The 24,370-nt window shown below is 43.4% G+C and overlaps 1 pseudogene; it reads left to right on the top strand.

Moving 5' to 3' along the window:
- The first annotated feature begins 3,112 nt into the window (after nt 1–3,112).
- The window catches only part of LOC109945160 (AT-rich interactive domain-containing protein 2-like), a 42,523-nt pseudogene continuing 21,265 nt past the window's right edge, over nt 3,113–24,370 (top strand).

Genomic DNA, 24,370 nt, shown 5'->3' on the forward strand with positions numbered 1-24,370 from the left:
AACTGAATGCCCCTAGAGAGGTACTTGGAGATATGGATGCATCCATATGAGCTAGCAGCAGCAGCGGGGAACGGGAAGTGGAGCGCGAGGGAATCAGGGAATTGGGTCAGCCGGTCAGCGAGGAAGAGAGGATAAAATGGATCTTTCTCGGGCTATTCCACGCGGGTGAAGACGTGGCTGGCGGACGTGCGTGGCCAGCCACATAGGCAAAAGTGGCACACATGTGGCATATTTTAATAAATAATGGTAATTTTACTATGGATACAGTAAAAGTGTTTTTTTTAAGAGTTGTCATCCGATGACAACTAGTTAAATTTCTCAACGCGAGAGGCCAATTTGGTCTTGTTACACTGCAGAAAAGATATGGTTATTGGTAGAGATGGCAATGGTTATCCGCTACTCGAAATTTGATGGTTTTTTGCTCTATTAGAGTATGTGTTTGGACTAATTTCTTTACTCATGGTTTTGTTAATGAGTTCAAATGGAAATCCAACGGGTATGTAAGCAAGAGTTTATTCTTCCACTACACATATCCGCAAACCCGTGGGTTTTTAAAACCCGCCTTAAAATCAAGATAACTTACAAATATATCTTATAATATTATTAACTGAATATATTCTTGTTGAATAAATTTCATGTAGTTTAAGCTAAAATTAGTTGACGCTTGTTTGTTTTATCGTGACTTATTAATATATTGATGGTCATTTACATGACAAATTATTTTTTATGTTGATGTTAATGGATACGAGAAACCCGTTAGGTATCCGAAACCCACGTGGTTTTTAGAACCCACCTTAGGGCTAGTTTGGTGGACAGCGAAATGGAAAGAATCTACGGGAAAGGAATTCCCTTGCTATTTAATTTTGAATAACAAGGGGATCACTCCCCCATAGATCCCCTTCGTTTCCATGTCCACCAAACGAGTCCTTAAAATCAATATAACCTCCAAATATATCTCATGATATTATTAATTGAATATGTTGTAGTTGAATAAGTTCCATGTAGTTTAAGCTAAAATTAGTTATTGTTTGTTTCTTTTATCGTGACTTATCAATGTATTGATTGTCATTTACATGATATTTTTTTTATGTTGATGTTAATGGGTATGGAAAACTCGTTAGGTATCCAAAACCCACATGGCCATAGGTTTGGACAAAATTTTATATCTATCATTTGTTATGTGTTTTTAGCGGGCGTATTTTTTGTGGGTATGTATATGGGCAAGTGATACCTAATAGGGTGTTGTTTGGTTCACGTTATTTACCTCGCGATCGATTTACGAGGTGACTCGGTCCCGTTACATATCGTTTGGTTGGAATGGCCTGTAGGGATCACGACGCTATCAGATATAGAGTAGTACAATCATGTTACCGCGACCCACTCGACGTTATCTGATCTCATCCCGCCTCTCGTCGTCTCCCACGCGCCTTCCCCATACAACAGTTGCACGCGCCGTGCGGCCATGCTCAATGCATAGGCAACTTAATTCCCCTGCGCATGTCGTTTGCCGGCGGATCGCGGTGCTATCAGATATAGAGTAGTACAATCCTGTTACCGCGACCCACTCGACGTTATCCGATCCCACCCGTCTCTCGTCGTCTCCCTCACGCCTTTCCCACGCAACGGCTGCACGCGCCGTGCAGCCATGTTCAACGCACAGGAAACTTATTTCCCCTTCATATATTGTTTGGTTGGATGGACGTGCAGCAGAACATGGTGCTATAGAGTAGTACAATCCTGTTACCGCGACCTAGTCGACATTATCTGATCCCACCCTGCCTCTCGTCGTCTCACGCGGTCACGCCTTCCCCATGCATCGGTCGTACACACCGTGCAGCCATCCTCAACGCACAAGAAACTTAATTCCCCTACGCCATTACCTTTGTTCGCAACCGGTCATCAAACAAAGCGCGTTAGTTGTTAATCTGGAATGCATAACGTCGGTAGAGGCTCCCATTGCCGTTACCGCTACCCGCATGGAACCAAACAACACCCGGGCTCCAACAGGAGGTAGACAGAGGGGCTGTTTGGTTCGTGGCTAAACCTGCCATACTTTGCCTAAGGTTAATCGTTCGAATTGAATAACTAACCTTAGGCAGAAAAGTTAGGCAAAGTATGACAAGTTAGTCATCAAACCAAACAGGACTAGAATCCCTTGCAGTTGCAGGGTGCTTTTACCAAATTAACACCAACAACAGCAAAGCGGCTACAGAATTGCAAGGGCAATAGGAGATGCTTAACTCTCCAATTCTCTCCATACCATTCAACCATGACCCTCGCTGCGCCAGGGCCGTGCCTGAGGTAGGGCGTGAGGGACAGCCGACCTGGGCCCCATCTTCCAGGGGCCCATCCACTCCATACAGGACTTAAGGATTATTGTACCACGTTGGCAAAAATTTTCTCTGTCGATGATTCATTTGATTTTGAGGAAAATAATCTGACATCAGAGTTAAGAATATTGCAAATGACACTGCGAGATAGATCAATGTCTGCTATGGAAAATTTTGAGTTTGTTAGGAGAATGGATTGCTATCCCAATATATTTATTGCTTATCGGATATTATTTACTATACCAATAACTGTGACATCAGCTGAAAGGAGCTTCTCAAAACTTAAGTTATTGAAGAATTATTTAAGGTCTACAATGTCTAAAGAAAGTTTAAACGGGCTAACAACTTTATGTATTGAGAAGAAATTATTAGATGGTGTCAATATTGAAGCCATCATTAATGATTTTGCATCTAGAAATGTTAGAAGACATTTTTAAGTTGATCTCTACAATATATTTGAGGTAATAATCTTATTTCTATTTTTCTTAAGTCTTCTTTCTGTGGTACATCAAATATAATTAATTATATATATATATATAGTAAAAAACAGTTTTTATGGAAATAGGGCCTCTGTTTATAAAGATGTTCTGGACCCTCAAAAGTCAGGAACGGCCCCGCGCTGCGCAGATCCTCTCTGTTCCGGCGTGCTCTGCTAGGAAGGAAGGGATCTTCCTTCCACTTGTGCTAGCAGTTCTAAAGATGCCGAATCCGAAAGCCCGGCGCCGCTTGGTGGCGACAAACGTCAACAGGTCCTTGCGCAGATCGCCATGCTCCAGGCGCAAATGGTGCGCATCACAGGCTTCTTGGACGAGCGCTCTGCTTGCCTGACCAAATCCGCCAAGGACGCCGACTCCGAGTTCTACATGATTGGGCAGAACGCCATGAAAGAACTTGATGCGGTCGGTGACCAGGTGAGCGTCTCTTGCAATCAAAACTCAGCCTACTGCTGTCCACTGTTTGCAATCAAACTGCGGTGTCTAGTGAGGAAGATATTGGAGAGGCTCGGCAAGATGAAGGCCTTCGAGGATACGGCTGAGGTACAGAGGCAAGAGATATAGATGAACGATAATGGGTTGGGGACTGAACATTGGATTGAAAGGGAGAAAAACAAAGGGATGTTTTTCAAAAGGGAAATTTAGATCCGTACCATTAAAAGACCACCACTTTGGATCCATACCATTACTATCTCACTTACATGTGGGTCCACATGAGTCAATGACATGTGGGGTCCATGGTATATATCTAAAGTTTAGATCTTTTAATGGTATAGATCCAATTGTTCCTTTTCAAAAGCATCGACAAGGTCAAGCTTTGAAACAAGAAGTCTCCAATAGTTACGTAGACAATTCTCTAAACATGAATTTACAAACTCTCTAAAAAACAAACAGTTATATAAAAACAGGTCTCTAAATTTACAAACTCTCATAAATCCTAATTTCATCCTTGGGACTCCATAAATCAACATTGTTGCTAAGTCCATCATATAAAGCCTACTCCAGCCACTGTTTCACGTGGTTCTACCGCCTGGTTGACCACAAATCCATCTTCAATGCTCAAACATCTTGATGCTGTCATCGCTAAACAACCTCTTGCGCCGAGGTGCCGTTAGAACACATCATGTGTTGCCTTCACGCTGTCGTCGTGATCGTTTGGTCTTCAATCGATAACTCCGACCTTCTAAAATATTAAGAAAGATTGTTGATACTGATTTTCACCGCCAGTTTAATTAAAATATACAAATAAGATAGAGAGTCACATAATATTATTCAATAAATCTCCTCTTAACGATAAATGGTCAGGTCGACCGCCGCCGCTTCTTCCTTCATCGTCCAGCGAGATCGTCTGAATCGAAGTCGCCGCCGCCATCGTTCGGCTCGGCTCGTCGCATTCACGCGATTTCATTTATTTCACTTCCTGGGCTGCTCGTTCCCTTGCTTTTGTGCTGTGCTAAGATTCTTGTCAGAAGGCCACGGCATCATTGATTTGTATTCTCCAAGAAGCGCACGTGAAGGCTATATACTAGTGTATCTTGCGCGCGCAGAGCGCGATGTGAAATTCAGTATGAAACACAAAGAAAATAGTTGGTAAGTAAAAGTATGCACATAAAAAGTTTTTATGTGATTAATAATACAATATATAGGGTTGTAGAAGTAAGCAAAAAATCGGATCATACAAAAATATGTAGAGAAGATATTAATTGAACATGTTTAGTGGCATTATGTTTATCAGCATAAGAGCAACTCCAATAGTTATGTAAATTTTAGCTCTCTAAATCACAGATTTAAGAAGTTGCTAAATGGTTTTTGGAGTAAAAAAATGTGAGTTCTCCAATAGTTCTCTAAATATAGGTTGTAATTTTGTTTTGTATTTATCCACATAAAAAATAAGTCACAAAAACTATATAATGCATTCAACATTTTTGTTTAGGGAGTTGTTAAATGGTTGCCAAATGTAGAGAGAAAATGAGGTTAGATGACAAGTTGTTAAATTTAGAAAGTTCATTTAGAGAACTTATGGAGAATAGTTTTCATGTTAACTACCTAAATTATTAATTTAGGAAGTCTTTTAGAGAACTACTGGAGTTGCTCTAAGTACGTCTTCACCAAGTCTGTTTGATTTTGTAGCAGGAAATAAATACGTGCAAAAGGGGTCGTCTCCTGCTACAGACGTCCTAGAAACATAATGGACATCATAAAAAAGACAGTACACCACATGTCACACCTAACGGTAGTCACCGGTCCTTTTAAATATATTTATATAAAGTTACACTTTTGAAACCAATACCTGAATGGCTGAATGAAACGTTAGAAATATAACATAAAGCACAAGAGCCACACTATACTTTCACGTCCCTAGTTTTTTTCTAAAAACAACACCTTACAGTAAAACTACAAATTCCATGAAAACATAGAACGACAAATTATTATGGTTAAGGAAAAAATCATCACAGATTGCCTTATGCAGGAATGCAACCATAAATTTGGAAATCAATGTCTGAAAACTTCAAAGGTATAATCTGATGTGATAAGAATTTGAATACTCTAAATATAAGATCTGGTGTAATGAAAAAGGGATTCAAAGCTCCCAAAACAGAATTGTCCCATTGTTTATATCCCTAAAAAATATTCCATATATGACCATCATGGTAAGTTCCAAACTGCACACTGAACTAAAATATGATGAAATGCCCACTTGTGCAGAAAGTTTGTTGTTTTACCATTCGACTACTGGAGCAAAGGTGAGTTCGAATAGTGATAAATGAGTACAATACCCAGTACATGAGCCATTTTCTGATCATCCACAGTAAATTTTGTTTCATTTTATTTAATACAGGCATACCTGTGGAAAATGCCCAATGAGATAAAACAGAAACAATAACCATTAAATAGAAGATAGTTAGCGGCTATATGTTTACCTAAAAGGTTAGTGGATACGCAAGTGAAACCAAAGGTCTGTAGAAACCCTAAAATAGAGGATTAAAATGCTTCAAGTTGCAGTTGAACATAGTGATGTTCAAAATTCATAACTGCACATAATTTTTACCTAACTGACAAAAAACTAACACACAGGTAAATGCTATAACATTTATCAACTACCAGTCAGCCATATTCTTAGGATATCAGGTGCTTATTGCCATGTTCTATAAGGAGAAGCTATTCTGATTATGATATTGGTATGCAATGGAAGAAGTTATGCAATAGTTATTTTTTCTTGTCGAACATCATAACTCTATGGAAATGCTATATGTAAAGAGAAATAATAAATATATGAGTATGTATATGTTTTTTCTGGTTTGAGATGAACAACTAAGGAGAGGTAGGAGGACAGTTTTGAAAGCTGGTGAAAGTAGTGGGGATGGTGAGCCTACATGTACAACATGCATATAGGGGGAGCGTTTGTTCAAAGCCTGCAAAAAGAACTTGAAAACTGAAAAGTTCGAATTAGTTGTTATGAAGAATGGTGTGAAAACTCTAAGGTCCCGTTTGTTCTTTCATTTTGAGGAATTGGAATCTTACTATTGGAATAGGCTATTTTTTTAGAATGTGACATTACACCACTTTCCAAAGTTATCATATAAGCCTATCTCAAATTCACGGGGTGAGAGATGGAAATTGATTCTATAGATTTACATGCTATTTTTCCGATGTACAACTTATAGCACACTCTTCTACTTGCTTCGTTATAACATGAATGTAGTATATAACTATCTCTTTCATATAATTTAAGATAATATACAAATATATTACATATATAAATATATGAACTTAATTAGTTTTGTCTAAATTATAATTATTAAAATGGAATTCAATTCCAACAAAACAAACGGGGCCTAAAGGTAAAATCTGATGTGATGAATAAGGATCTCAAAACTCGAAATATAGGATCTGGTGTAATGAAGAGTTTGAAAAGTCACAAAATAGAATTTGATATGACAAAGAAGGGCGTGAAAACTGCTAAACAGAATATGATGTAATGAAGAATGGGTTGAAGATTCTGAAAAGTAGAAACTGATGTTATGGCGTCGGTATAAAGAGAAATAAAAAATATATGTGCTCATATATAAATGGTCGGAGGACTATTCTCTATTATAGTACATAAAATTAAAGGTCCTAGAGGGAAAAAATATCCATAAGTAGCAGTAAAGTGGCAAAAAGCAATGAACATTGCAACAACATGTGTTGCAACACCATTCAACCATCTGTACCTTGGTCCTTGATGAAATTAGAGAGCGTGTTGCAGTCGTAGCAGAGGGCGAAGCTAGTGAAGCCTAGTTCTTCGCACGGCACAGGTCTTCGCGGGACGGTCTGTAACGACCTCGGATAGAGCGTTGCAGTTAGAGTTGAGGGCGAGACCGGCGAACCCCAGGTCCACGCATTGCCTCGTCCTATGCCAGTCGTCGCCCGCAACAGAGGCCGAGAAATATATTTGTGGAAAATACGTATGTACACACATTTGCACCGAAACAAAAAAAATACACAGTTTCATATCTATGCTTTTGGGAAACTTTAGGAAATTAATGAAATTTCAATTTTAAAAGACTATGTAAAGAAAGAGACGTAATTCTAGAAGGTTGAAATACAAACCTATCTTACAGCTAGGCTCTTTTTCTTTTAGAGTGAATAGGGTGGTCATTATAAATACAGGGATGTAAGAATGCATGAGAAAACACAATTGTGCAGTGTTCTATTACGAACTGTTGTAACGATAATAAAAGAATATAAGAATAGATGAATAAATATGTGAATAGATGAATAAATATGTGAATAGATGAATAAACATGTGGAAAATTTATAGGTACACATTTACACCGAAACAAAAATAATGCACAATTTCATATATAAGCTTTTGAGGGAGAAGTTTAGGAAATTAATGCATTCTGAATTTAAAAAGACTACACAGAGAAATAGACGTATTTGTAGAAGTAAGGTTGAAGTACATACCTAACTTACAGTGAGGTTCTTTTTTTCTTTCAGAGCAAATATGATGGTCATTGGAGTAATGGAATGGTTATTGACAGAGAGGAAAGAGAAACACTAGTTGTGTAATTCCTCGCAGTGAAGAAAAAACAATAATGTAAGTGTCTGCTCTAAAAATGAAGAGAAAACTGCACAACCTAACCCAGTTTATATGAAACTATAACTCTTCAATGTGTCGCTTCGATCCTTAGATATCCTTTAAGTTGGGAACAAATAGTTTTGAAGAAGTTAGTGGTAATTAGCTATTGTATGAAAAGATGATATTTTCATTAGTCACTCCATTAGTTGCATAATAAAATTCCATTCAAAGTCATAAAAATATAGAGCACTTGAAAGGGAAATGTGCCCTTGGGCCATTTCTAAGCATTTTGGTGATTAAGTGTCCAACACAAGTGTCTAAGTGTTAAATTGTGCCAAGGACCCAAGAAGTGCAAATCAAGATTAAAGGTATGTTTCTAGACTTAGTACATTGTTTTGAAGACTAATGTATTGTGTCTAAGTGCTAGCAACAGGAGAAACAATTTTGGAGAAGTTGGCTGTGTACAGCCAAAAGGCTGCTCGGTCTGGGTGCACCAGACTGTCCGGTGGTGCACCGGACAGTGTTCGGTGCGCCAGGCTGGCGTCTGTCAACTGGCTGCTCTCGGGACTTCGACAGCGGCGTACGGCTATAATTCACCGGACTGTCCGGTGGTGCACCGGACTGTCCGGTGAGCCAACAGTCGGCCGGGCCAACGGTCGGCCGCGTAATCCGCGCGCGACGCGTGGCTGAGCCAACGGTCAGAAGGGGGCACCGGACTGTCCGGTGTGCACCGGACAGTGTCCGGTGCGCCAACGGCTCTGAATCTTCAACAGTCGGCTGCGTCAGAATAGGAAAGAGATCCGCACCGGACAGTGTCCGGTGGTGCATCGGACTATCCGGTGCGCCAGGCGACAGAAGGCAAGAATTGTCTTCCTAGAATGCTCTCAACGGCTCCTAACTGCCTTGGGGCTATAAAAGGGACCCCTAGGCGCATGGAGGAGTACACCAAGCATTCTCTAAGCATTCCTAAGCACCAAGACTTCAATTCCGCGCATTCGATTCTTTGTGATAGCAACTAGAGCTCCATTTGAGTAGAGAACTCTTTGAGTTGTGTTGAGAGCTCGTGTTATGACTTGTGTGCGTATTGTCGCTCTGATTTTGTGTCTTGTGTGCGTTGCTCATCCCTCCCTTACTTCGTGCTTCTTTGTAAACATCAAAGTGTAAGGGCGAGAGGCTCCAAGTTGTGGAGATTCCTCGCAAGCGGGATATAGTAAACAAAGCAAAACACCGTGGTATTCAAGTGGGTCTTTGGACCACTTGAGAGGGGTTGAGTGCAACCCTCGTCCGTTGGGACGCCACAACGTGGAGTAGGCAAGTGTTGAACTTGGCCGAACCATGGGATAAACCACTGTGTCTATCTGTGTTGATCTTCTTGTGGTTATCGTGTCTTGCTAGAACTCCTCTCTAGCCACTTGGCTTTATTGTGCTAACTCCTAATCAAGTTTTTGTGGCATTAAGTTTCAAGTTTTACAGGATCACCTATTCACCCCCCCTCTAGTTGCTCTCAATTGGTATCGGAGTCGTTCTCTTCAAGAAAGGGACTAATCGCCCGAAGAGATGGATCCTAAGGGCAAGGGGATGGTGGTCAATGATAAGGAGAAGGAGTCCTTCGTCAATGATCCAAAGGATGACAAGCCTACTGACTCAGGCTCGGGCCACAAAAGAAAAGACAGGAGGAAGAAGAAAACAAGGCGCATCAAGGAGATAGTCTACTATGACAGCGACGAATCTTCCTCTTCCCAAAAGGACGACGACAACGACTACGAGAAAAAGAAGACGGTTAATTCAAACTTTTCCTTTGATTATTCTTGTATTCCGCAAAGTTCCAATGCTCATTTGCTTTCCATTCCCCTCGGTAAACCTCCCCACTTTGATGGAGAGGACTACGGATTTTGGAGTCACAAAATGCGTAGCCACTTGTTCTCTCTCCATCCAAGTATATGGGAGATAGTAGAAAATGGAATGCACTTTGATAGTACGGATAGTCCCATGTTCATTAATGAGCAAATTCACAAAAATGCACAAGCTACTACTGTTCTTCTAGCTTCATTGTGCAGGGATGAATACCATAAGGTGAGCGGCTTGGATAACGCCAAGCAGATTTGGACACCCTTAAAATCTCACATGAGGGGAACGACATCACCATGCTCACCAAGATGGAGTTGGTGGAGGGCGAACTTGGGAGATTCGCAATGATCAGGGGCGAGGAGCCAACCCAAACGTACAACCGGCTCAAGACCCTCGTCAACAAAATAAGGAGCTATGGAAGCACGCGATGGACGGACCACGACGTCGTCCGCCTAATGCTAAGGTCTTTTAATGTCCTTGATCCACATCTTGTGAACAATATTCGTGAGAATCCTAGGTACACCAAGATGACGCTCGAGGAGATACTTGGAAAGTTTGTAAGCCGGCGGATGATGATCAAGGAGGCAAGATACGTTGACGATGCGTTGAACGACCCAATCCACGAGCCTCAAACTATTGCTCTCAAAGCAACGAGGAGCAAGGAAGTGCTACCTAGCAAGGTGGCACAAGTTGAGGCGGCGGGACTCAATGAGGAAGAGATGGCCCTCATCATTAAGCGTTTCAAGACGGCGCTAAGGGGTCGCAAGGAGCATCCCAACAAGACCAAGACGAAGGGGAAGCGCTCATGCTTCAAATGTGGTAAAATTGGTCATTTTATCGCTAATTGTCCCGATAATGATAGTGACCATGAACAAGGGAACAAGAGGGAAAAGAAGAAGGCTTACAAGAAGGCTAAGGGCGAGGCACACCTTGGAAAGGAGTGGGACTCGGATTGTTCGTCGTCCGACTCCGACAACGAAGGACTCGCCGCCACCGCCTTCAACAAGTCGGCTCTCTTCCCCAACGAGCATCACACCTGCCTCATGGCAATGGGAAAAGAAGGTAAGCACTCATAATACTAGTACTTACGCTTCCTCAAGTGATGAAGAATCTAGCGATGATGAAATAGACTATTCATGTTTATTCAAGGGCCTAGATAGGACTAAGGTTGATAAGATTAATGAATTAATTGATGCATTGAATGATAAGAATAGGTTATTATAAAAGCAAGAGGATCTTTTGTATGAAGAACATGATAAGTTTGTAGAGGCACAAAAATCCCTTGCTTTAGAAATTAAAAGGAATGAAATGCTTTCTTGTGAATTGTCTACATGCCATGACTCTATTTCTAGCTTAAACAGCATAAATGATGATTTGAATGCTAAGTTAGAAATGGCTAATAAATCAAAATCTTGTGTAGAACATGTTGCAATTTGCAATAGGTGTAAAGATTTTAATGTTGATGCTTGTAGTGAACACCTAGTTTCAATTTCTAAATTGAATGATGAAGTGGCTAGTCTTAATGCCCAACTTAAGACTAGCAAGAGTGAATTTGACAAACTAAAATTTGCAAGGGATGCCTACACGATTGGTAGACACCCCTCAATTAAGGATGGTCTTGGCTTCAAGAGGGAAGTCAAGAACTTAACAAGTCATAAGGCTTCCATCTCCGCCAAGGAGAAAGAGAAGGCCCCTATGGCTAGTAGTGCTCAAAAGAACCATGCTTTCATGTATCATGATAGGAGACATTCTAGGAATGTTTATAGAAGTTATGATGTTTTTGATTCTCATGTCATGATTGCTTCTAGTTCTTCTATTATGCATGATAGAAATTTGGCTAAGAAAAATGTTGTTCATCATGTGCCTAGAAGAAATATTGTTCATGTTCCTAGGAAAGTAATGAATGAACCTTCTACAATTTATTATGCTTGCAATGCTTCCTTTGCTATTTGTAGAAAGGATAAGAAGGTAATTGCTAGGAAATTAGGGGCCAAATGTAAGGGAGACAAGACTTGCATTTGGGTCCCTAAGACTATTGTAACTAACCTTGTAGGACCCAACATAAGTTGGGTACCTAAGACCCAAGCCTAAATTTGCCTTGCAGGTTTATGCATCCGGGGGCTCAAGCTGGATTATCGACAGCGGATGCACAAACCACATGACGGGGGAAAAGAGGATGTTCTCTTCCTACGTCAAGAACAAGGATCCCCAAGATTCAATCATATTCGGTGATGGGAACCAAGGCAAGGTGAAAGGGTTAGGAAAAATTACTATTTCATCCGAGCACTCTATTTCTAATGTGTTCTTAGTTGAGTCGCTTGGATATAACTTGTTGTCTGTGAGTCAACTTTGTAATATGGGATATAACTGTTTATTCACAAATGTAGATGTGTTTGTCTTTAGAAGAAGTGATGGTTCATTAGCTTTTAAGGGTGTACTAGACGACAAACTTTATTTAGTTGATTTTGCAAAAGAGGAGGCCGGTCTAGATGCATGCTTAATTGCTAAGACTAGCATGGGCTGGCTGTGGCATCGTCGTTTAGCACATGTGGGGATGAAGAACCTTCACAAGCTTCTAAAGGTAAAACACATGATAGGTCTAACTAATGTAACTTTCGAAAAAGATAGACCTTGTGCAGCTTGTCAAGCAGGTAAACAGGTGGGAAGCTCTCATCATGCCAAAAATGTGATGACAACATCAAGACCCCTGGAGTTACTTCATATGGACCTCTTTGGACCCGTCGCCTATCTAAGTATAGGAGGAAGTAAGTATGGTCTTGTTATAGTTGATGATTTTTCCCGCTTCACTTGGGTATTCTTTTTGCAGGATAAATCTGAAACCCAAGGGACCCTCAAGCGCTTCCTAAGGAGAGCCCAAAATGAGTTTGAGCTCAAAGTGAAGAAGATAAGGAGCGACAATGGGTCCGAGTTCAAGAACCTTCAAGTGGAGGAGTATCTTGAGGAGGAAGGAATCAAACACGAGTTCTCCGCTCCCTACACACCACAGCAAAATGGTGTGGCAGAGAGGAAGAACAGGACGCTACTAGGCATGGCAAGGACGATGCTTGGTGAATTCAAGACGCCCGAACGGTTTTGGACGGAAGCCGTGAGCACGGCTTGCCACGCCATAAACCGAGTCTACCTTCATCGCCTCCTCAAGAAGACTTCATATGAGCTTCTAACCGGTAACAAACCCAATGTGTCTTACTTTCGTGTATTTGGGAGCAAATGTTACATTCTAGTGAAGAAAGGTAGGAATTCTAAGTTTGCTCCCAAAGTTGTAGAAGGGTTTTTGTTAGGTTATGACTCAAATACAAAGGCGTATAGGGTCTTCAACAAATCATCGGGTTTGGTTGAAGTCTCTAGCGACATTGTATTTGATGAGACTAATGGCTCTCCAAGAGAGCAAGTTGTTGATCTTGATGATGTAGATGAAGAATACGTTCCAACGGCCGCAATGCGCACCATGGCGATTAGAGATGTGAGGCCACTGGAACAAAAGGAGCAAGATCAATCTTCTTCCTCAACAACGGTGCACCCCAACTCAAGAAGATGAACAGGTTCATCAAGAGGAGGCGTGTGATCAAGGGGGAGCACAAGATGATCATTTAATGGAGGAAGAAGCACAACCGGCACCTCCAACCCAAGTTCGAGCGACGATTCAAAGGAATCATCCCGTCGACCAAATATTGGGTGATATAAGCAAGGGAGTAACTACTCGTTCTAGATTAGTTAATTTTTGTGAGCATTACTCCTTTGTCTCTTCTATTGAGCCTTTCAGGGTAGAAGAGGCCTTGCTAGATCCGGACTGGGTGTTGGCCATGCAAGAGGAGCTCAACAACTTCAAGAGAAATGAAGTTTGGACACTGGTGCCTCGTCCCAAGCAAAACGTTGTGGGAACCAAGTGGGTGTTCCGCAACAAACAAGACAAGCACGGGGTGGTGACAAGGAACAAGGCACGACTTGTGGCAAAAGGTTATGCCCAAGTCGCAGATTTGGACTTTGAGGAGACTTTTGCTCCTGTGGCTAGGCTAGAGTCAATTCGCATATTGTTAGCCTATGCTACTCACCATTCTTTCAGGTTCTTCCAAATGGATGTGAAGAGCGCTTTCCTCAACGGGCCAATGAAGGAGGAGGTGTACGTGGAGCAACCCCCTCACTTTGAGGATGAACGGTACCCCGACCACGTTTGTAAGCTCTCTAAGGCGCTCTATGGAATTAAGCAAGCCCCAAGAGCATGGTATGAATGCCTTAGAGACTTTTTAATTGCTAATGCTTTCAAGGTTGGGAAAGCCGATCCAACTCTTTTTACTAAGACTTGTGATGGTGATCTTTTTGTGTGCCAAATTTATGTCGATGACTTAATATTTGGTTCTACTAACCAAAAGTCTTGTGAAGAGTTTAGCAGGGTGATGACTCAAAAGTTTGAGATGTCAAGGATGGGCGAGTTAAGCTATTTCCTTGGGTTCCAAGTGAAGCAACTCAAGGATGGCACCTTCATCTCCCAAACAAAGTACACACAAGACTTGATCAAGCGGTTTGGGATGAAGGACGCCAAGCCCGCAAAGACTCCAATGGGAACTGACGGACACACCGACCTCAACAAAGGAGGTAAGTCCGTTGATCAAAAGGCATACCGGTCTATGATAGGATCTTTACTTTATTTATGTGCTAGTAGACCGGATATTATGCTTAGCGTATGCATGTGTGCTAGATTTCAATCCGATCCAAGGGAGTGTCACTTAGTGGCTGTGAAGCGAATTCTTAGATATTTAGTCGCTACGCCTTGCTTCGGGATCTGGTATCCAAAGGGGTCTACCTTTGACTTGATTGGATATTCAGACTCCGACCATGCTGGATGTAATGTTGATAGGAAGAGTACATCAGGGACGTGCCAATTCTTAGGAAGGTCCCTGGTGTCGTGGAGCTCTAAGAAACAAACTTCTATTGCCCTATCCACCGCTGAGGCCGAGTATGTTGCCGCAAGACAGTGTTGCGCGCAACTACTTTGGATGAGGCAAACCCTCCGGGACTTTGGCTACAATCTGAGCAAAGTCCCACTCCTATGTGATAATGAGAGTGCTATCTGCATGGCGGATAATCCTGTTGAGCACAGCCGCACAAAGCACATAGACATCCGGCATCACTTTTTGAGAGACCACCAGCAAAAGGGAGATATCGAAGTGTTTTATGTTAGCACCGAGAACCAGCTAGCCGATATCTTTACCAAGCCTCTAGATGAGTCGACCTTTTGCAAGCTGCGTAGTGAGCTAAATGTCTTAGATTCACGGAACCTGGATTGATTTATAGCATACATGTGTTTTTATGCCTTTGATCATGTTCCTTTATGAATATTGTTATGTATTTGTGGTGTTCAAGTTGTACAAACACTCCCCGGACCTCAATAGTTCATGTGTTAGTAATGCACATATTTAGGGGGAGATGTGCTACAACTTGACCCTTTGGGACTAACCATGTGCTTGAGAGCTTGATTTAGTCTCAAAGGTGAATTGAAAGGGAAAAGGTGGACTTGGACCATGCAAGACTTCCACTGCATTCCGATGAGAGTGTAACTTATTCCAAGTTCATCTCCATGCTCCTATTGCCTTTTTACTCTTAATTGAAGATTTTGGTGAGGCAATGGGGTTCAAGGGCCAAAAATGATCCTGTTTTGGTGCTTGATGCCAAAGGGGGAGAAATTAAGGGCCAAAGCAACAAATGGATCAGCTACCACTTGAGAATTTTGAAAATAGTAGAATAGAGCTTTTGGTTTGACAAAACTCTCTTATTGTCTCTTTTGTCAAAAGTTGGCCTCTTGTGGGGAGAATGGTTGATTATGGGAAAAAGGGGGAGTTTTTGAAATCTTTGATCAATTTCTCTTGGAACAACTCTCTTTATGTCTCAACAAGTGTGTTTGACTTAGAGATAGGGAAGTGAGTTTGATTTGCAAAAACAAAACCAAGTGGTGGCAAAGGATGATCCAAATATGCCAAATTTGAATCAAAATAAATTTGAGTTTTCATTTGTAGTGATGTTGCACTTCTTTTAGTTGCTTTTTGTTGTGTTGGCATAAATCACCAAAAAGGGGGAGATTGAAAGGGAAATGTGCCCTTGGGCCATTTCTAAGTATTTTGGTGATTAAGTGTCCAACACAAGTGCCTAAGTGTTAAATTGTGCCAAGGACTCAAGAAGTGCAAATCAAGATTAAAGGTATGTTTCTAGACTTAGTACATTGTTTTGAAGGCTAATGTATTGTGTCTAAGTGCTAGAAACAGGAGAAACAATTTTGGAGAAGTTGGCTGTGTACAGCCAAAAGGCTGCTCGGTCTGGGTGCACCGGACTGTCCAGTGGTGCACCGGACAGTGTCTGGTGCGCCAGGCTGGCGTCTGTCAACTGGCTGCTCTCGGGACTTCGACGACGGCGTACGGCTATAATTCATCGGACTGTCCGGTGGTGCACCGGACTGTCCGGTGAGCCAACAGTCGGTCGGGCCAACGGTCGGCCGCATAATCCGCGCGCGACGCGTGGCTGAGCCAACGGTCAGAAGGGGGCACCGGACTGTCCGGTGTGCACCGGACAGTGTCCAGTGCGCCAACGGCTCTGAATCTTCAACGGTCGGCTGCGCCAGAATAGGAAAGAGATCTGCACCGGACAGTGTCCGGTGGTGCACCGGACTGTCCGGTGCGCCAGGCGACAGAAGGCAAGAATTGCCTTCCTGGAATGCTCTCAACGGCTCCTAGCTGCCTTGGGGCTATAAAAGGGACCCCTAAGCGTATGGAGGAGTACACCAAGCATTCTCTAAGCATTCCTAAGCACCAAGACTTCAATTCCGCGCATTCAATTCTTTGTGATAGCAACTAGAGCTCCATTTGAGTAGAGAACTCTTTGAGTTGTGTTGAGTGCTCGTGTTGTGACTTGTGTGCGTATTGTCGCTCTGATTTTGTGTCTTGTGTGCGTTGCTCATCCCTCCCTTACTCCGTGCTTCTTTGTGAACATCAAAGTGTAAGGGCGAGAGGCTCCAAGTTGTGGAGATTCCTCGCAAGCGGGATATAGTAAACAAAGCAAAACACCCTGGTATTCAAGTGGGTCTTTGGACCACTTGAGAGGGGTTGAGTGCAACCCTCGTCCGTTGGGACGCCACAACGTGGAGTAGGCAAGTGTTGAACTTGGCCGAACCACGGGATAAACCACTATGTCTATCTGTGTTGATCTTCTTGTGGTTATCGTGTCTTGCTAGAACTCCTCTCTAGCCACTTGGCTTTATTGTGCTAACTCCTAATCAAGTTTTTGTGGCATTAAGTTTCAAGTTTTATAGGATCACCTATTCACCCCCCCTCTAGGTGCTCTCAGCACTACGTTGGCAAAAACAAACAACACAAATTGTTAATCATATATAGGAATGTGGCCATGTGTACACAAATGATCGATAAAATGAATAGTCAAAATATAAGAGTAGATGAATATATATGTGAAAAAATGTATAGGTACACATATTTGCACCGAAACAAAAAAAAGAACATTTAATTTAAAACATATCTAATGTTTTGGACAAGGAATTATAAAACTAATGCACTTTTAATAAACAAAAGACTATATAAAGAAAGAGACATAATTCTAGAAGGTTCAAATACATACCTATCTTCCAGCAAGGTGCTTTTTTTCTTCTAGAGTGAATAGTATGGTCATTCCTTGCACCCAGATCAGGTCTAAGTAAGTGATAATTACCTCATGAGTTAAGAACAAGTCTAAGTAAGTGATAATTACCTCGTTAGGAAAATCTTTAAGGTCCAGATAAATTATTCCTTGCGCCCAGTTCAAATTCTGCCTGAATGTCTTATAAAAGCTTATAACATAAATTTAGCCCTTTTTACGCAGTCGTAGTAATTGTCGGCGTTTCGACCCCGGGGGGGCCCTGGACCGACGAGTAAATTGTCGCCGCGTGTCCCAGCCCAGATGGGTCAGCGCGAGCCGGAGCACGAAGGGGGGAAAAGGAGACAGGCAAAAGGGGAAACCCGCGACCTTCGTGTTGTCCTGCGCCCAGGTCAGGTGCGCTTGCAGTAGGGGGTTACAAGCGTCCGCGTGGGAGAGAGCGAGGGACTTTACGCGTCGGCCCGTTCTCCCGCGCGGCCAACCTTCTCGTACGAGAGCCCTGGACCTTCCTTTTATAGGCGTAAGGAGAGGGTCCAGGTGTAAAATGGGGGATGTAGCAGTGTGCTAATGTGTCTAGCAGAGAGGAGCTAGAGCCCTAAGTACATGCCGTCGTGGCAGTCGGAGAGGTTTTGGCACCCTGATCATGTGATGCCGTGGCCGTCGGAGGAGCGCTGGAGCCTTGCGGAAGGACAGCTGTCGGGGCTGTCGAGTCCTTGCTGACGTCTCCTTGCTTCCGTAAGGGGATGAGAGCCGCCGTCGTCATGGAGCACGCGGGGCGCCATCATTATTTGTTTACCGGGGCGAGCCAGATGGGACGCCGGTCTTGTTCCCCGTAGCCTGAGCTTGCTAGGGGTAGGGTAATGATGGCCCCCCCTATGACGTGGTCGGTCCGAGCCCTGGGTCGGGCGAGGCGTAGGCTCCTCCGAGGTCGAGGTCGAGTCTGTCTTCCGAGGTCGAGGTCGAGTCCGAGCCCCGGGTCGGGCGAGGCGGAGACCGTCGTCCGAGGCCAAGGCTCAGTCCGAGCCCTGGGCTCTGGCGAGGCGGAGTTTGTTGTCTTCCGGAGCCGAGGCTGAGTCCGAGCCCTGGGGTCGGGCGAGGCGGAGTTCGTCGTCTTCCGGAGCCGAGGCTGAGTCCGAGCCCTGGGGTCGGGCGAGGCGGAGTCCATCGTCCGAGGCCAAGACGGTGAAAGGGAAATGTGCCCTTGGGCCATTTCTAAGTATTTTGGTGATTTAGTGTCCAACACAAGTGCTTAAGTGATAAACTATGTCAAATGATGGATAAGGTGCAAATCAATACAAAGGTATGATTCTAGACTTAGTACATTGGTTTTTGTGTACTAACATGTTTGTTTAAGTGTTAGAATCAGAGAAAATGCAAATTGAAAAAGAGTGGCTCGAAGCAGCCAAGAGTCTGCTCAGTCTGGGTGCACCGGACTGTCCGGTGGTGCACCGGACAGTGTCCGGTGCGCCAGGCTGGCATCCGTCAACTAGCTGCTCTCGGGACTTCGTCGGTGGCGTACGGCTAAAATTCACCGGACTGTCCGGTGGTGCACCGGACTGTCCGGTGAGCCAACAGTCGGCCGGGCCAACGGTCGGATGGGGCACCGGACTATCCGGTGTGCACCGGACAGTGTCCGGTGCGCCAACGGCTCCCAAGTGCCAACGGCCGGCTTCGCCAAATAAGGAAGGAGATCCGCACCGGACAGTGTCCGGTGCGCCAGGCGACAGAAGGCAAGAATTGCCTTCCTGGATTGCTCTCAATGGCTCCTAGCTGCCTTGGGACTATAAAAGGGACCCCTAGGCGCATGGAGGAGGACACCAAGCATTCTCTAAGCATTCCTAAGCACCAAGACTTTGATTCCGCGCATTTGATTCTTTGTGATAGCAACTAGAGCTTCATTTGAGTTGTGAACTCACCGGATTTTGTTGTGAGCTCTTGTTGCGACTTGTGTGCGTGTTGATACTCTGATTTCGTGTCTTGTGTGTGTTGCTCATCCCTCCCTTACTCCGTGCTTCTTTGTGAACATCAAAGTGTAAGGGCGAGAGGCTCCAAGTTGTGGAGATTCCTCGCAAGCGGGATATAGTAAAGTGAAAGCAAAACACCATGGTATTCAAGTGGGTCTTTGGACCGCTTGAAAGGGGTTGATTGCAACCCTCGTCCATTGGGACGCCACAACGTGGAGTAGGCAAGTGTTGGACTTGGCCGAACCACGAGATAAACCACTGTGCCATCTCTGTGTTGATCTCTTTGTGGTTATCGTATTGTGAAAGTTCTCCTCTCTAGCCACTTGGCTTATTCGTGCTAACTCCTAATCAAGTTTTGCGGATTAAGTTTCAAGTTTTTACAGGATCACCTATTCACCCCCCCTCTAGGTGCTCTCAATTGGTATCAGAGCTGTTCTCTTCAAGAAAGGGACTAATCGCCCGAAGAGATGGATCCTAAGGGCAAGGGGATGGTGGTCAACGATAAGGAGAAGGAGTCCTTTGTCAATGATCCAAAGGAGGACAAGCCTACTGACTCGGGCTCAAGCCACAAAAGAAAAGATGGAAGGAAGAAGAAAACAAGGCGCATCAAAGAGATAGTCTACTACGACAGCGACGAATCCTCTTCTTCCCAAAGGGACGACGACAATGACTATGAGAAAAAGAAGACGGTTAATTCAAACTTCTCTTTTGATTATTCTCGTATTCCTCAAAGTACCAATGCTCATTTACTCTCCATTCCACTTGGTAAACCTCCTCATTTTGATGGAGAGGACTACGGATTTTGGAGTCACAAAATGCGTAGTCACTTGTTCTCTCTCCATCCTAGTATATGGGAGATAGTAGAGAGTGGAATGAAATTTGATAGCTCGGATAGTCCGTTGTTTATCAATGAACAGATTCATAAAAATGCACAAGCTACTACTGTGTTGTTAGCCTCATTGTGCAGGGACGAGTACCATAAGGTGAGCGGCTTGGACAATGCCAAGCAGATCTGGGACACCCTCAAGATCTCACATGAGGGGAACGATGTCACCATGCTCACCAAGATGGAGTTGGTGGAAGGCGAACTCGGGAGATTCGCGATGATAAGAGGGGAGGAGCCAACCCAGACGTACAACAGGCTCAAGACCCTCATCAACAAGATAAGGAGCTATGGAAGCACGCGATGGACGGACCACGACGTCGTCCGCCTAATGCTAAGGTCCTTTACTGTACTTGATCCACATCTGGTAAACAATATTCGTGAAAATCCTAGGTACACCAAGATGTCGCCCGAAGAAATTCTTGGGAAATTTGTAAGCGGGCGGATGATGATCAAGGAGGCGAGATACGTGGATGATGCATTGAATGGCCCAATCCATGAGCCTCAAACCGTTGCTCTCAAAGCGACAAGGAGCAAGGAGGCACTACCTAGCAATGTGGCGCAAGTTGAGGCGGCCGGGCTTAATGAGGAAGAAATGGCCCTCATCATCAAGCGGTTCAAGACGGCGCTAAAGGGTCGCAAGGAGCACCCCAACAAGAACAAGACGAAGGGGTAGCGCTCCTGCTTCAAATGTGGTAAGATTGGTCATTTTATCGCAAATTGTCCCGATAATGATAGTGACCAGGAAAAGAAGAGTGGAAAGTGGGAAAAGAAGAAGAACTACAAGAAGGCGAAGGGCGAGGCACATCTTGGAAAGGAGTGGGATTCGGATTGCTCCTCGTCCGACTCCGACAACGAAGGACTCGTCACCACCGCCTTCAACAAGTCATCCCTCTTCCCAACGAGCATCACACATGCCTCATGGCAAAGGAGAAGAAGGTATGTACTCGAAACAATACTACTTATGCTTCTTCAAGCGAGGATGAGTCTAGTGATGATGATGAAATAGACTATTCATGCTTATTCAAGGGATTAGATAGAACTAAGATTGATAAGATTAATGAATTGATTGATGCTTTGAATGATAAGAATAGATTACTAGAAAAACAATAGGACCTTTTATATGAAGAGCATGATAAATTTGTTAGTGCACAAAATTCTCTTGCTCTAGAAGTTAAAAGGAATGAAATGCTTTCTTGTGAACTATCTACTTGTCATGAAACCATTTCTACTTTAAAAAGTGTTAATGATGATTTAAATGCTAAACTAGAAGTAGCAAGTAAATCTAACTCTTGTGTAGAACATGTTATGATTTGCAATAGGTGCAAAGATTTTAATGTTGATGCTTGTAGTGAACACCTAGTTTGCATTTCTAAATTAAATGGTGAAGTGGCTAGTCTTAATACCCAACTTAAGACAAGCAAAAGTGAATTTGACAAGCTAAAATTTGCAAGGGATGCCTACACGATTGGTAGACACCCCTCAATTAAGGATGGTCTTGGCTTCAAGAGGGAAGTCAAGAACTTAACAAACCATAAGGCTTCCATCTCCGCCAAGGAGAAAGGGAAGGCCCCTATGGCTAGTAGTGCTCAAAAGAACCATGCCTTCATGTATCATGATAGGAGACATCCTAGAAATGGTTATAGAAGTTATGATGCTTTTAATTCTCATGCCATGGTTGCTTCTAGTTCTTCAATTATGCATGATAGAAGTTTAGCTAGGAGAAATGTTGTTAATCACATGCCTAGAAGAAATGTTGTTCATGTTTCTAGGAAAATAATAAATGAACCTTCTACAATTTATCATGCTTGCAATGCTTCATTTGCGATTTGTAGAAAGGATAGGAAAGTGGTTGCTAGGAAACTAGGGGCAAAATGCAAGGGAGATAAAACTTGCATTTGGATCCCTAAGGATATTGTCACTAACCTTGTAGGACCCAACAAAAGTTGGGTACCTAAGACCCAAGCCTAAATTTGCCTTGCAGGTTTATGCATCCGGGGGATCAAGCTGGATTATCGACAGCGGATGCACAAACCACATGACAGGGGAGAAGAAGATGTTCACCTCCTACGTCAAGAATAAAGATTCCCAAGATTCAATCATATTCGGTGACGGGAATCAAGGCAAGGTTAAAGGCTTAGGCAAGATTGCAATCTCAAATGAGCACTCTATTTCTAATGTATTCTTAGTTGAGTCACTTGGATATAATTTGTTATCTGTAAGTCAATTATGTAATATGGGATATAATTGTCTATTCACCAATGTAGATGTGTCTGTCTTTAGAAGAAGTGATGGTTCATTAGCTTTTAAGGGTGTATTAGACGGCAAACTCTATTTAGTTGATTTTGCAAAAGAGGAGGCCGGTCTAGATGCATGCTTAATTGCTAAGACTAACATGGGCTGGCTGTGGCATCGCCGCTTAGCACATGTGGGGATGAAGAACCTTCACAAGCTTCTAAAGGGAGAACACGTGATAGGTCTAACTAATGTTACTTTCGAAAAGATAGACCTTGTGCAACTTGTCAAGCAGGGAAACAGGTGGGAAGCTCTCATCATGCCAAAAATGTGATGACAACATCAAGACCTCTGGAGCTACTTCATATGGACCTCTTCGGACCCGTCGCCTATCTAAGCATAGGAGGAAGTAAGTATGGTCTTGTTATAGTTGATGATTTTTCCTGCTTCACTTGGGTATTCTTTTTGCAGGATAAATCTGAAACCCAAGGGACCCTCAAGCGCTTCCTAAGGAGAGCCCAAAACGAGTTTGAGCTCAAGGTGAAGAAGATAAGGAGCGACAATGGGTCCGAGTTCAAGAACCTTCAAGTGGAGGAATATCTTGAGGAGGAAGGAATCAAACACGAGTTCTCCGCTCCCTACACACCATAGCAAAATGGTGTGGTAGAGAGGAAGAACAGGACGCTTATAGACATGGCGAGGACGATGCTTGGAGAGTTCAAGACCCCCGAGTGTTTTTGGTCGGAAGCCGTGAACACGGCTTGCCACGCCATCAACCGGGTCTACCTTCATCGCCTCCTCAAGAAGACTTCGTATGAGCTACTAACCGGTAACAAACCCAATGTTTCGTATTTCCGAGTCTTTGGGAGTAAATGCTACATTCTAGTGAAGAAGGGTAGGAATCACAAATTTGCTCCCAAAGCCGTAGAAGGGTTTTTGTTAGGTTATGACTCAAATACAAAGGCGTATAGGGTCTTCAACAAATCATCGGGTTTGGTTGAAGTCTCTAGCGACGTTGTATTTGATGAGACTAATGGCTCTCCAAGAGAGCAAGTTGTTGATCTTGATGATGTAGATGAAGAAGACGTTCCAACGGCCGCAATGCGCACCATGGCGATTGGAGATGTGAGGCCAATGGAACAAAAGGAGCAAGATCAACCTTCTTCCTCAACAATTGTGCATCCTCCAACTCAAGATGATGAACAGGTTCATCAAGAAGAGACGTGTGATCAAAGGACAACACAAGATGTTCATATGATAGAGGAAGAAGCACAACCGGCACCTCCAACTCAAGTTCGGGCGATGATTCAAAGGGATCATCTCGTCGACCAGATTTTGGGTGACATTAGCAAGGGAGTAACTACTCGATCTCAATTAGTTAATTTTTGTGAGCATTACTCCTTTGTCTCTTCTATTGAGCCTTTCAGGGTAGAGGAGGCCTTGCTAGATCCAGACTGGGTGTTGGCCAAGAGGAGCTCAATAACTTCAAGAGAAATGAAGTTTGGACACTGGTGCCTCGTCCCAAGCAAAATGTTGTGGGAACCAAGTGGGTGTTCCGCAACAAACAAGACGAGCACGGGGTGGTGACAAGGAACAAGGCACGACTTGTGGCAAAAGGTTATGCCCAAGTCGCACGTTTGGACTTTGAGGAGACTTTTGCTCCTGTGGCTAGGCTAGAGTCCATTCGTATATTGCTAGCATATGTCGCTCACCATTCTTTCAGGTTGTTCCAAATGGATGTGAAGAGCGCTTTCCTCAATGGGCCAATCAAGGAGGAGGTGTGCGTGGAGCAACCCCCTGGCTTCGAGGATGAACGGTACCCCGACCACGTATGTAAGCTCTCTAAGGTGCTCTATGGACTTAAGCAAGCCCCAAGAGCATGGTATGAATGCCTTAGAGACTTT

This window comes from Zea mays, chromosome 3, assembly GCF_902167145.1.
Source record: "Zea mays cultivar B73 chromosome 3, Zm-B73-REFERENCE-NAM-5.0, whole genome shotgun sequence".
NCBI classification, from domain to species: domain Eukaryota; kingdom Viridiplantae; phylum Streptophyta; class Magnoliopsida; order Poales; family Poaceae; genus Zea; species Zea mays.